Below are 12,488 nucleotides of genomic sequence, written 5' to 3' on the forward strand. Positions count from 1 at the left end.
GACGGAGCGTGGAAGCCATGTATTGACACGAAAATCGAGGAAAATGCGACAACAACCGCCCTCTGGGCGAAGTACATAACAATGATCGAAGTTTCCTGGACGGATAAGGGGAAGTAATTTGTAGCCAAGGCAACTGTGATAGCAACTGTAGTGTGCACGACAACCGAGAGGAATGTGACAACAGTATTGTGACGGCAACCGACGTGACTATAAGCGGCCTCCGCTGTTTAGTGTAACTCCTGGTTATTTTCCGCGGCGTCGTACCCCATTCAAGCGCTTCCGAAGCTTGAACTTTCTAAATGGACTTTCACGAGCCAACTTTTCCATCTTATTAACACATTTTGCGTTTCGTTCTCCTTTTTTCTCGCTTCTCGTGCTAAATAAATATAAAGAAAGGGCGAAGTGAAAATATGTAGTTTTTAGCCCATTTCAAAAGGTCTTTATCATCGCAGGGAGCTGGGGAAATCCATATCCCTGACGCCTCCAAGCTCCGTCGAACTGGAGTTTTTTAGTCGCACTTTTTTTTTTTATTCTGCCTACGGACTAAATAGCATTTTCAACTCCAATAAAAAAAGTAATATCATAAGCGTTCATGTATGCTTCTTCGTCAGATAACGCCCTTTTACTAAATACCATAAGTCGTTATCGTATTTTTCAATGCGCGGACGATAAACGCAACCATCGGTAAAATTGGTACCTTTCGCATTAATGGCTTAATTATCGCTCTCACACAGCGTTTGTTTTATCTCAAAACTTTCGTTCGCTTCATTTCTTTCGAACAAGGAGCATTTTTATCTTCCTTTTCCAATTAATAGGCCACGAAGCAATACCCGAGGCCAAAATAGAAAATGGTGTAGCGTGCATGCAGGCGTTAGACAGCGCCATATATATCTGGCGTGACAAGCTGTAGCTTTCAAGCGCTACAACAAGGTCACGTGTCCGTGACGCGTTGCCACGTTACGCGTTACGCGGCGTGGGACTGGACCACAAGCTTGGGCAGAACGACTCGCAAGGACTCGAGATCTGCGACAACCAGAGCCACTACTGTTCCCCGATTTTGTTGTGGGTTTTGCCATTTGGGTGCTTAGCGGGCGCAATTGCCGATGTGCGCGACCGAAAGTGTCGATGTGATCGGCCATCCACGATTGGTCAAACACTCACGATGACGTCTCGAGTAGAAAATCGCTGCTCTCATCGACTGAAGTAAGAACTATGTCATGACCGTCACCCCCGACGATGTTGATTGAGAAGTGTGATTGCTATAGACCTTTTTCTCAAGGGCGCCGCCATCTTGAATTGTCGTCCCTTCCAGTATGGGCGAAAACATTGTTTTGCCATCCCCACGCCTATATAATACATTTAGGATATAAGCGTAACTGTCACCCATTGTCCTTTTGCCTCCCCTCTCTTTTTTTACTACTTTCAGGCGGAAATGTTTTATTATTCTTTTGTCGCCCATACCGGATATGCCTATCAGGTGGCTGGGGACGAGAGTACAGGAGGAAAGGTCTATAGGCTTCCACCGCGCTTTTTACGCACCGTCGAACTTGTCGCTCGCTGCGAATAATCTCGATTGTGACGTCAGGGATGGGAACCGTAAGATGGCGCCACCGAAACATCTCGTCGTCAATCGACCGATCTCAGCAGCCAGTTTGACTATTGGCGACGTGCGCGACCGAAAGCGTCGGTGTGATCGGCCTTCCACGATTGGCCCAAAAGCTGACTATGACGTCGGAAACGGTATACCATCGACGAAAATAAGAGGAATGAAAGAACTATAATTTCAACGGTGTTGGCAGTGTTGCTTTGAGAGCGCAATGATTTCAGGCTTCCACCATGCTATTTACAAACACCATCGAACTTGTTGTTCGCAAGGTAATGACGTCACAAGGGGGAACCATAGGAGGGCGTCACCAAAAACATCTCGCCGCTAACACGCCACCGCTGCCGCAATGCATCGAGGTAGTCTTTATGCGCGCGCGAGAACCCCGCTGGAGCTCTGCACGTGTAGAGCACGATACAGCACGAGTCCTTTCGTGCACCGACGTCAGCCTCCCGCCAACTAAAATTATGGCGGCGTCACGAATGCGCCGAGGGCTTAGTTGAGATCGGTGTATTCGCAACTGTTACGATTTGACAATGCGCGACTTCCTTCGTCTTAGCTATACATTGTTAGAAAACTCAGACGACATCGTTTTGCTATAGGGGTAAGTATTGGCGAAACAAAGACATACATTTTTTTTATTCAGCAGACTTTTTTTTTCTTTGTGTGACATGGAAGAAGGGTTTATCAACCACCCCATTCGAAGATATCCAGGGAAGGGGCAGTCTTTTGGAGGCAACTACAAACCAACACCTATCCACGTGGAACACTCTACCACCTGAGATACCCAGCCGGCTACGAATATGACTGCAAGGCCTGCAAGGTGCCCAACAACCTCTACCATATGGTGAGGGGATGCCTGGGCAGCACAGCGATACAACCCATAGTGAGACCCACGAGAGAGCAGTGGGAGAGCCGGCTAACTAGCGTGGACCCTGATGAACAGATCAAGTTGATCGACAGGGCCCTGCGGGCAGTCAAGGACCATGGTCTCCTGGACTGAGGAGACCACCCACCACGAGACGAAGACAGCGTCTGCTCTAGATAGATAAAAGCTTATTCTCTCTCTCTCTGTGATGAGTTTGTTTAAAAAAAAAAAAGGTATGTTGGTTGCCACAATGACACCTATTCGCAACTTTCACGACCTATAGGGGGAGCACTGGTGCCTATCAAAATGGCTGTCATCTGGATGATCGTCGTAGAACAGCAGTGCGAGGTTAGGTCTGCGACGCGTGAGTAATTTTAGTTTTGCTACATACGAGCAGTATTATAGCCTTAGTTTATTTGTTCATGTTAGGAAGGTGTTGGTAAGCACCTTTATTGTGAAGCCGATCATCCAGGAGCTAGAGAGCGCGTTTCTCACACCGCGGTACCACCATCGCTGAAAGTTGCGAATACTAAGAAGATCAACGGCCGAATGTGTTGACGCACTTCATCTCGGAGCGAGTGGAGCGAACGCTCGTGCTGCAGATCCACGGGGATCCCTGACGCAATCCTCTAGTTCAATGCGGAATTCGGTTACGATGATGTCAGAACGCGAAACGCTTATTGGTTGATTGACAAAAAAAGAAACTAGTGGGTAGACCTTGTGCTGTATATGTGTATTTGACAACCAGGGGGCCAGCGTCTTCCGGTGGACTGCTTGCGCACGAGGCGCCATTCTTCTTCTTGTTCCATGCAACCGCCCTGAGGTTCCAACTCAACGACGTAAGAAGATGTAACCTAATCCGTTAATAAACTAGATGTGACTACGTGATAAGTACGTTTTCACCCACTGACGCAACACTGGCGACGAGAACGAACCCACCCGTGGCAGCCGAACGAGCAAGTTACTATTACTCGGAAAACGGTGAGCATCCAGCTCCAAGCACACCATGTCGCAACTAACGTCGGGGACGACATTTAGAACAGTTGCTGCTTTCAACGCAAGCATCGAATTATGGCCCAATCACGCCGAAAGGCTTGAAGTATTCTTCGAAGCAGACGCCATCGAGGACATTAGGAGGAAACGTTCAAATTTAATCACGACGGTGGGACCCGAAAGTTACGCACGTCTGCGAAGCCTCCTGGCGCCTAAAAAGCCCATGGACGAGGCCTACGAGGAAATTCTCAAGGTCTTGGCACAGCACCTTAACCCGAAGCCTTCGGAGATCTACCAGACCCACCGTTTTCAAATACGGGCTTAAGGGCCGAACGAAAAGGTGGCAGACTATGTCGCCGAACTCCGGAAGATCGCAGACGACTGCAACTTCGGCGCTGCGCTCAACCGGAACCTCTGTGATCGCTTCGTCATCGGACTGCGCGACAAAACTGCGAAGAAAGTGCTACTGTCTAAGCCGAAGACCTTGGACCTGAATGAGGCGCTCGGAATCGCAAGAGCTGCGGAGGTGGAAACGGAAAACGTCACCCAGTTGCCTAACGCGGCCCAATCTTTACCGCAAACGTCTAAAGTCAGCGTTATGCAGGCCACGGAAAGGAAAGGACGCTTTCAAAAGAAAACCCAGCAGAAGCCTCAGAAGAGCTCAGCACAACCTTGCATTCGTTGAGGTGACAGCACATACACTCCACCTAACTGTCCTCACAGATCGACAACATGTTTCAAGTGCAAGAAACAAGGACACCTGGCAAATGTCTGGCCTGGCCTACCAGCGGAAACCAGGACGACCCCAACAAACAGTTTCATGCATACACCTTGTCGACTGGTGAAGACTATGGGGAACCAAACGATACTTCGCAGCACCTGTAATCGGTGAATACGGCACCGTCAGCGGTTCAACCGATTGTCAAGCTTCTCCAGTGGGGGCAAGTGACGTTAAACATGATCGTGGAAGCTGGCTCACCCGTGTGTGTCATCTCCAAAGACATATATAGCAAACATGCTGCCTCATGGCCTCCACTCAGTCCAACGGACACAAGTCTATATTGCTGCCTTGGAAAACTGCCAGTGGTGGGGGCTCTGCAACACCTACCAGTAAAAAAGGGCGACAAGCAAGCAAACGGTGTCTTGTATGTGATGGACTATCCGGGCCCAATTCTGTGTGGTCGCAACATGATCCAGGAGCTACAGCTTCTGTCCGCTGAACACGCCGGCAGCCTGCTGCCCTCGCACAACAGTGTGGCAACGACAGTCAAAGAACTAAAAGAAGAGTTCAAAGACCTGTTCGAAGAGGGAACAGGCCTGATGAAGGGTCCCCCTGCACACCTCAACTTGCGGAAGGATGTCAACCCCAAGTTCCTAAAAGCACGCTGACTGCCATATGCAATGCGTAACAAGGTGGCAGCAGAGCAGGACAGGTTATGTAGCAGTGGCATATTATCACCAGTGCCTTATGCCGACTGAGCTAGCCCAGTGGCACCCGTCACGAAGGACGGCGGAATCCGTATCTGTGGTGACTTCAAAGTGACTCTCAACACTGCTTGTGACTTGGAGCAGTACCCGCTTCCACGAATTGAGGATATGTTTGCATCTTTGAAAGGGTGCACGGCTACTTCGTTTTCCAAACTCGACTTGCGAGAGGCACTCTGTCATGTCGCCTTAGACAAGGAATCCAGAAACGCGTGCGTCATTAACACGCATAAAGGACTGTACTGCTATAACCGCCTTCCGCACGGCATCGCCTCCGCACCTGCATTATTCCAGAGGAAGATGGAAAGCATCCTTCAGGGGTTCCTAGAGACTCAAGTCTTTTTGGACGGTGTCCTAGTCGCTGAAGACCCCGCGATTTTGGAAAGACCTTTCGGAGAGTGGTCAGTACACTCCGGAAAAATGACGTCCGCCTAAGGGAAGACAAGTGTGAACTTGGTTGTGAACAAGTCGTGAACCTGGGTCAGCGGATCGATAGAGAAGGACTTCATCCATCAGAATAAAAGCTCGAAGCCATCATGAAGGCTCCAGCACCACGGAACCTACATGAGCTTCGTTCCTTCCTGGGATTTATCAGCTACTACAGAAGCTTTCTACCTCAAATGTCCCAGCTACTGGCACCACTCTACGACCGGCTCCGGCAAATTGTGAGGTGGAGGTGGGAAACCAAGGAAGATACAGTTCTCAACTACGCAAAACAGACACTTCTGCGGTCAAGTCTGCTAGTGCACTACGACCCCACTCAGGGACTGACCTTAGAATGCGACGCATCTCCGGAAGGCGTTGGAGCGGTGTTGTCGCACAACGTCAATAGGGTCAACAAACCCATCTGTTTCAGATCCAGGACACTCACCAGCGCCGAAAAAAACTACTCACAACTCGAGAAAGAGGTCCTGGCACTGATTTTTGGAGTAACAAAGTTTCGTGACTACTTGCTTGGTTGGACTTTCACACTTAAAACGGATCATGAACCCTTGGTAGGGCTATTCAGAGAGACCAAAGCAACACCAACCACCGCAGCTGCCAGAATCCAGCGCTGGGCACTCACGCTTGAGGCATACAGTTACAAGATTCAATACAAGCCTGCAGGCAAGCAAACCAAAACGCAGATGCGTTAAGTCGTTTACCACTCTCACATGACCAGTCCAGGACTGAAAACACCAGATTACAGGGAGTGCACGCCCTCGACATCTTGGACACCGGTCCAGTCTCTCGGAAGGAGCTGGAAGATCTCACAACGAAAGACCTTGTGCTTGTGGCACTTCGAGAGACCATTAAGAAAGGTTGGCCAAGGAAAGTTCAAAATCCAGTTCTTCAGCCATTCTAGCCGCAGAGACACACCTTCTCCTTGGACGGTCTCCTCGTCCGCAGGGGGGAGAGAGTGGTCATCCCGGAGAAAGCACGAGACGCTTTCCTACAGGAGCTCCATGACACACATATGGGTATTAACGCGACCAAAGCGCTAGCACGGTCAATACTGAATCATGCAATCGAAGATGCGCTGCGAGCTTGCACAGTGTGTCAACAGGGTGCACCGATGCCACCAGCAGTAGAACCACTTGCCTGGCCAGCAATCACTACACCTTGGACAAGAATTCACGTTGATTATGCAGGATCTATCAATGGTACCATGGTGCTCATCGTGGTCGACAGCTACTCGGGCTGGATTGAAACACTACCGACACCACCCGCAACTTCAGCAGCAACAGTTGATCACTTTAGAAGTAGTTCTGCCCGTTTTGGACTGCCTGTTTGCTCGGTGTCCAAAAATGGAACACCATTCACCGGATCAGAGTTTAACGAGTTTGTATCCCGGAACGGTATCCGCCATTTAATTAGTGCATCTTACCATCCACAATCGAATGGGCTTGCAGAGAGAGAGGTAAGAACGGTCAAGGATGGCTTAAAGAGACTCTCGGGAGGTTCCCTTGCCACACGTTCGGCAAGATAGCTGCTTGTGCATCGTCGCATACCATCGGCCACACGAGGCCAATCTCCAGCAGACCTGATGCTCAGCTCCCGCCCAAAAGTTCGCATGGACCTCGCCACCATGGCGACCAGCGAGACAAAGGACGACACAAAAGGACTCGGCAACCTCAAAGAAGGGAATTCTGTGTTCGCAAAGAACTACGGAGTTGGTGATCGCTGGGTGCCGGGAGTCATCTCGAAGGTTTTGGGAAACCGCATGGCTATAGTGGAGACCCACCACGGCTCAATGAGGCGCCACATCGAACAGTTGCGCCCCCGACACCATAACTCAACTGTTCTAGAGACTTCTGCGGATTGGACACCGGACCCTAGCCTTTTCGACAGTATACCGGACAGCCGACCTGAAATTCGATTTACCCCACTAGGACGCTCTGTTCGAACACGCAAGGCACCAGACCAGATGGACTTATAGCTAGTGTGGAGGAGTGCTGTATATGTGTATTTGACCATCAGGGGGCCAGCGTCTTCCGGTGGACTGCTTGCGCACGAGGCGCTATTCTGCTTCTTGTTCCATGCAACCGCCATAAGGTTCCAACTCAACAATGTAACCTAACCCGTTAATAAACTAGATGTGACTAAGTGATAAATACGTCCCACCCGACGCAACACCTGGAGGCATCTAACGTTGAGGCCTACTCACTATCCTTTCAATCAAAGCCGATCAGAACTCGGCGTCGTTATGACGTCACCGCAACTTCTGCGCAAAAGGCAGACGACTGGCTCTCCGCACAGTGGCGCTTTGGCGCCTATTCGAAATGGCTGTCATCTGGATGATTTTCGTAGAACAGCAGTACGAGGCTGGGTCTGCGACGCGCAAGAAGTTATAGTTTTGCTATATACGAGCAGTATTAGAGCCTTACTCTATTTTTTCGCGTGCAGAAAGGTGTAGGCAAGTTGTTTTATTGTGAAGCCGATCGTCCAGGAACTATAGGGAGCGCGATTCTCACACCGCGGTACCACCATCGCTGGAATTTGCGAATACGAACGGGCACTCTACAGGCGCACGGGCGTATTATCGTTAGCGGGTTTGAGCTTCCAACACTGACCAACCTGCCCCTTTACAGCGAAAGCACCAGGCGTCATTTTTGGACAGACTAACTTCGCACTGTACAAAACTTCATACAACAAATCTTACTTTAAACTTACACGATCTTTTTGCTGCAACTCGGTTCGCAGTTGCGACTTACTGATGATGATGATGATCATGATACAGCAACAACAACAACAACAACAAGAACTACTACTACTACGACTAATAATAATAATAACGGCTACACTGGATCCACGTTTTCTAAGTTATCAGTAACATACGTAATATATTATGGCGTTCATGCATAGAAAAGTAAACCAGGGAAAGACGAGCAAACAATCGAGGCGAGCGATACTTTATATACTGGATAAAAGATAGAAAGAACAAAGAGCGTGTCTTGTGACTACAGAGCGGACATCGACAGAACTTTGTTCCGACCTTCGTTAGACGGCCGTTCTTCATTTGAATTCCCTTCGGTCGCTCTTCCCCAAAATTATTTATTCCCTACACATTTTTTTTTGGGGGGGGGGGGGGGAGGGGGGGGGGGTGCTCGGATCTTCCGCTTTTCTCCTTTCCCCTCTCACGGGAGGCGGCCAGTGGTTGGTGCCCAGCACTTTTTAATATACAGCCGGTCGGTGTCAATGGAAGGAGGAAAGCCGAAGGAGGGGGCGCTCGAGAAAGCGAGGGAGGGGGAAAAAAAGAAAAGAAGCCGCAGACCTTTCCCTTTGCAAAGATATGCGGGTTCATAGAGTTAGGGAAGAATGTAGGGAAAAGGGGAAGACGAAAATAAAAGAGGGACGACGGGATGGAGGGAAAATGGGCAGACTCCGTTTCACCCATAACGATGGACCGCAGCGGACGGTACGAGACCGACGGAGCCAATCCAATGCCGCATGAGTGTCACGTGGCGACCTTCGGGAAGGGACGCAGCGTCGCGAGGGGCGCGTAGAGTTACGGGATGCGTTCACAGGGATGCTCCCAATCCAAATAAATAAATAAATAAATAAATAAAATAAAAAAGGTACACATTAGTTATCCTTATGTTGTACTTTTTCGAAACCAAAAAAGAATATAGTAATTGAAATACATTTCTAGCACGCTTAAGTATTCTTTTAACATATACTTTTTTGCGACTCCGTCTACCAACTAAAAAAGCCCATACAAAAAAAAAAAAGAAAAGAGTACGTTTAGCAGGTTATCATTAAACAAAAAGGAAATTTCAAATATTTGTTGTGAAGTGGTTCTTGAACATACGTCATTAGTGTACTTTTAGTTAATGTGCAGTCACGCCGCTCGCGCATACATCGTACGAAATTGACACGGCGTTGGCCGCGAACACGACGATAGAATTATATCTGCGGACAGGCCTCAAGCATGGACGAAGCAAATTTCCTTCCTACGTATACTTCGAACACGTCTGCAGAAAGTTTTCTCGATGACCAACGGAACAGGGGTGTCGTACGAGGAAGAAGACTCACTTCAGCAGACTGTCTTAAAAATTAAGCAACGGTCAGACTGCTAAATACATCGTACTAAAGACGGTCTGCAAACACTATCTGATTCGTGCTTCTTCCTTGTTGGATTGGATTGGATTGGGTGTAGGGTTGGATTTGCCGGGAGGATGGCTCGTATATATATACGGTCGGTTGCGGTCCATCGCAGGAGGCGCAAGGGAGCGTATGGAAGGATGTAGGGGGGGAAATAGAAAGCGAGGGTGCCTCCGTCGCCGACCAGTGAAGGATGTCGTTAATTGTGAGCGCATTCCGCGCGAGGACTGCATCACGAGAGCCGCGCGTCGGAGCTCGTACTGACGCAAACGTGGTCGGTGCGTCGTAAAGTGCAGCATCGTCTTTTCTGGGCGTTGGAAGGTTCTGCTGCTGCGCATGCCCGGTCCCCATGGGGAACGAGCCTGCGGGTGGGATGCGCGCTGGCTGCCTGCGTGCGACGCGATGCGTGAAAGCGACGCTCTTTCTCTGCTGCATGCGCGTGGGTGGATCCCTCGGTGTGGACGTTTCGAAGGCGATGCAAGATGATCGTCCTTTAAAATCTATAAAAGAGAGAGACGACGATAAATGTTAGAGTAAGAAAGACGACGATGCAAAACGATGGCCCCTTTGAAGTATGAAACAATGAGGGATCTGAGTCGGGATCGGGTAACTTTGTCTCTCCTGTTTGAGCAGGTTTTACCAAGGACGACGCGATTGCGATTTTTTTTTTTTGCTTTAATAACGTTCTTCGTAGAGGGAGAACAAAATAACAATAAAAAAAAAATTAAAAAGAGGGCTTAGTCCAACGTATATGGCTATGTTTTGAAAGGTTGTTACCACGCTAAGCATCTGATAAAGAATCTAAGAAGAAAAGAAAGAAAAAAAAGACGAAATGAATTTTCTAAGTCTTTTAAGAAACAATATTTCTCCTTTCTGCGGGTACACCGCTATGTCAGTATAGCATCCGTTTTGGAAGATTAGGGCACTCGCAGAAACTAAGGATAAGGCAAACAGAAAAGAAAGTCGTTGTGCGCCTGGCTTGACTGGTGCCTATATTATATATATGGGGATCGATCAATGAAGTTTTGGTCGGTGAGGAATTCTCGCAACGTTAGGAAGTTCCACAGTCACCTTCATTGGACACAATCTGAAGCTGGAGTGTTCAAGTTCCCTACCAAATCGTGACAGAATGTTCGTGCCTAAAAAGTAAATTTGTAAAATAGCGACCTCCGCGGCGCCGAGAGGATTGCTGGGAATATCCTGTATAAACTATTCCATTTAGCACTCTCAGGGCGGCGCCATTTTGTTAGACTGCAGCGCCCTCTCCACACATCGGGGAAGTTCAGCAGGTTCGGCCGTTCGGCGGGGTAAAACGAGAGAGAGGGCATGCTCCCGACTCTGCTAGCAGACGACCAACCGAGAGGTTGCCGTAGTCCATCTTTGGGCTGTGCAGGCGGGCTTTACCGAACATCGAACTCTGGCTCGTGCTGCCGTTATGAAGTGGTTCGCGTTCTTAGAATATTTATGGCTACTCCAAAATCAGCCTTTAGCGCTCTTTTGTTTTATTTCAGTAAATGATCAACTAGCGTATCTTAGTTCCGTTACCTCAACAGCAGTGGAGTCAGCCGGCACCTCAACCACTGCGTCTATTGCGCCAGGAGAGCACGTTTTTATTTCTTATTCCAGACTTCCACTGATTTTTGCTAAACGCCTACACCAGTACGAACTTCGTATAGTAAAATAGCTATAACAACTGGATTTACTTTTCGCCGGAGCAACCGGCCACTCTGACACAGTTTTTCCTTTTTTTCTTGTTTTTTTTTTACTCGCGCGCAGGTAACATCGCAATTATACTCAAATAGTTTTTCTTTTTTTATATATATATTTTTTTTTATCGAGCATAACCATTTTACGCGCTCGCGTTTAAACGCGATTATGTATAGTGGTTCAAGTACTGAACCTCTTTGTCAGTCAACGCCAAAGATAGTGCGGAGACGCATTTTATCCATTGGCTTGTATGGTCTGTGCTTCAAGGATTTTTCTTTTCCTCTTGTCTTTAAAACGTCTGATCATTTTTGTGTCCGAAAGCAAAGGTGTGCTGGAGCAATCTCGCACATGCATAGCTAAATGTACAGAAGGTGTTGACTTCAAGGTCAGAGCATGTTCTCTCAGTCATGTATTTATGCAGCGTCCAGTCTGTCCTATATACACTTTCCCACATGTAAAAGGGATTTCATACACCACCCCGCTGTTGCAGTTGACGTACCGGTTCTTGTGGTTTATGTCGCATTCGTGATGTTGTTGCTTGACATTGTTGATTTTTGGGAACAATCGTTTTAATTTATTCGGTGCCGATATTGCGACTTGGACATCAAACGTGGATACTATCTTCTTCATGTTGTGGAAAATCTTGTGGATGTAAGGCACCACAGCTGGACGGCGTCTCTTCTCTTTGATTTTTTCTCTTCTTCTGTTCTTTGTCAGTAACTTTTCGGCGATGTCAGTCAGAACTGGAAAGGGGTAACCCGAAGCTTTCAAACGAGTCACTTGTAATTCGAAGCTTGATCTTGCTTTGTGCTCACATGACTTGTTTAACGCCATGCTTAAACAATTAGACACTATGCCTCGCTTTACAAGGTTGGAATGGGATGAGTCATAGCGCAATAGCCGTTTCTTAGAACGTGGGTGGTACATCCAGCAGGTCTGGTTCTTGTTGAAAGTAATCTGCAGGTTTAAAACTGTAGGATGCCGTCTGTTGGTACCTTAATGGTAAAGTTGAGCTGTTCAGCTTGTTCCAGAGATGTGGCACGCACACTTCTGATAGGATGACTGTCATATTCATCGGGACGAAAAGAGAGGAGGACCAGGTAATCGTCGACATATCGAAAGATACGCGAGACTTGGTTGTTTGATATATTCTTAGCAATAGCCTGATCACAATGTGACAGATAAACGTCGCATAAAACAGGTGCAACGCAGGAGCCTTTGCAGATTCCTCTCTTCTGTAAGTAGGAA

The sequence above is a fragment of the Ixodes scapularis genome, unplaced genomic scaffold (genome assembly GCF_016920785.2).
Source record: "Ixodes scapularis isolate PalLabHiFi unplaced genomic scaffold, ASM1692078v2 PGA_scaffold3__209_contigs__length_174095766, whole genome shotgun sequence".
NCBI classification, from domain to species: domain Eukaryota; kingdom Metazoa; phylum Arthropoda; class Arachnida; order Ixodida; family Ixodidae; genus Ixodes; species Ixodes scapularis.